We start from the raw sequence: 2,593 nt of genomic DNA, 5'->3' as shown, positions 1-2,593 counted from the left end.
AAAATGATTTAAGGGGCTTTCTTGATGGCTCTGTGGGTAAAGAATGCGCCTGCATTGCAGGAGACACAGGAGATGCGGGTTTGATACATGGGTTGGGAAGGTGCCCTGGAGAAGGCAATGGCAACCCACTCCAGTATTCTTGCCTGGAGAATCCCATGGACCGAGGACCCTGGTGGGTTACAGTCCATGGGGGCACAAAGAGTCAGATGTGACTGAGCAACTGCTGCTGCTAAGTCGCTTCAGTCGTGTCTGACTCTTAGCGACCCCATGGACTGCAGCCTGCCAGGCTCCTCCATCCATGGGGTTTTCCAGGCAAGAGTGCTGGAGTGGGTTGCCATTGCCTTCTCTGACTGAGCATCTAGGCACACACAAATGGTTTAAGTATATAATTCTGTGGCCTTAAATACATTCATGATATTCTATAGTCATCATCCCAATCTGTTTGCAGCACTTTTTCGTCTTCCCCCAAAAGAAACTGTCCTCATTAAATACTAGCTTCCCATTTCCTTCTCCCTCTAGCCCTCCTTCTAATTTCTCTATGAATTTGCCCATTCTAGGGACCTCGCATAAGTGGAATATTTCTTATTTTGCATCTGGCTTATTTCACTTAACGTAATGTTTTGAGGTTCATCCATGTAGCATGTGTCAGAATTTCACTTGTTTTTGTGTGTGTTAGTCGCTCAGTTGTGTCTGACTCTGCGACGCTTGTTTTTAAGGCTGTATAATATTCCAGTTTCTGGCTATGCTTCAATTTACTTATCCATTCTTCTGTCGATGGGCAGAATTTGGGTTTCTTCCACCTTTCGGTTAGTCTGAGTCATGCTGCTATAAACATTGGTGGGCAAGCATCTATTAGAATCCTCGTTTTCTATTCATTGTTGGTGTGGTGTCCAACTCTTGCGACCACATGGACTGTAGCCCTCTGGGCTCCTCTGTTCATGGGGTTCTCCAGGCAAGATTACTGGAGTGGGTTGCCATTGCCTTCTCCAGGGGATCTTCCTGACCCAAGAATCGACCCCGAGTATCCTGCATTGCAGGCAGATTCTTTACCAACTGAGCTGTAGGAGAAACCCTTGCAATTCTTTGAAGGTCTATATATCCAAGAGTGGAAGTGCAAAATCATTCAATTCTATGCTTAACTTTTTGAGAAACCACCAAACTCTTTCCTACAGTGGTCGCACCGTGTTATATTCCTGCCAACAGAATACAATGGCTCCGTTTCTCCACATCATCACCAACGCTTGCTACTTCCTGTTTTGTTTTGTGTTTTTGACGGTTGCCATCGTGATAAGTGGAAGTGCTATCTCACTGTGGTGTTGATTTGCATTTCCCTAATGGCTCGTGATGTCGAGCATCTTTTTTCATGTCTATTGGCCATGTGTATAGCTTCTTTGGAGATCTACTTGAGTCCTTTGCCCATTTTTTATTTTTTAAAAAATATTTATTTGACTGCACCGGATTTTAGCTGTGACATGCAGGATCTTTTCATTGTAGCATGTGGGCTCTAGTTCCCTGACCAGCGATAGAACCTGGGCCCCTGCATTGGGAGCGTGGAGTCTCAACTACTGGACCACCAGGGAAGTCCCCTTTGCCCATTTTTGAATTGAGTTTGTCATGGTTGAGTTGCAGGAATTCCTTACAATCTAGATATTAATCCCTTATCAGATATATGATTTGCAAATTCTTTTGATTTGGGTTTTAGTTTCTCTCTTGGCACCATGTAGGAAGTGGCCTTTTGCAGAGGCGGGGCAAGGGAGGAGAGATTTAACTGGGGCAGGAACTCCAGGTGAGAAGGGAGCGTGGCCTCAAGGATGGGGCAAGTGGATGAACCCTGAGTGCTATCAAGGTCCTCAAGAACATCCCTCTCTGGAGCTCAGATCAGAGGCACGGGAGGCAGGTCACAGGCCTGAGAGATGGAGCTGATGGAGTAGGATTGCCCACCTCTCTCTCTCTCTTTCTCACTCACACACACACACACACACACACACACACACACACACACACACACACACACACGTGTCCCTTCTCTTGGGATGAGGAGACCAGCTACCTGGAGGAAAAGGGCAAGAGGGATGAAGACAGGGATAAGAACTCAGTTGAAAGTATCCCCCTTGGCAGACGGTGGCTCAAGATTTAGTTGTCCCTCAAACGCTCCACCTCAGCACTGCACGCAAGCAATGGGAGAGCACCCGGAGATCTTCAAAGACTTGTTGTTCAGTTACTCAGTCGTGTCTGACTCTGTGACTCCTTGGACTGCAGCATGCCAGGCTCCTCTGTCCTTCCCTGTCTCCCAGAGTTGGCTCAAATTCATGTTCATTGAGTTGGTGATGCTATCTAACCACCTCATCCTCTGCCGCCCCCTTCTCCTGCCTTCAGTCTTGCCCAGCATCAAGGTCTTTTCCAATGAGTTGGCTCTTCACATTAGGTAGCCAAAGTATTGGAGCTTCAGCATCATTCCTTCCAATGAATATTCAGGGTTGATTTCCTTTAGATTGACTGGTTTGATCTCCTTGCAGTCCACGGGACTCTCAAGAGTCTTCTCCAACACCGCAGTTTGAAAGCATCAATTCTTCTGCACTCAGCCTCCTTTATG

This window comes from Capra hircus, chromosome 7 (genome assembly GCF_001704415.2).
Source record: "Capra hircus breed San Clemente chromosome 7, ASM170441v1, whole genome shotgun sequence".
Taxonomy (NCBI): Eukaryota; Metazoa; Chordata; class Mammalia; order Artiodactyla; family Bovidae; genus Capra; species Capra hircus.
Note: the sequence above shows the minus strand (reverse complement) of the source record.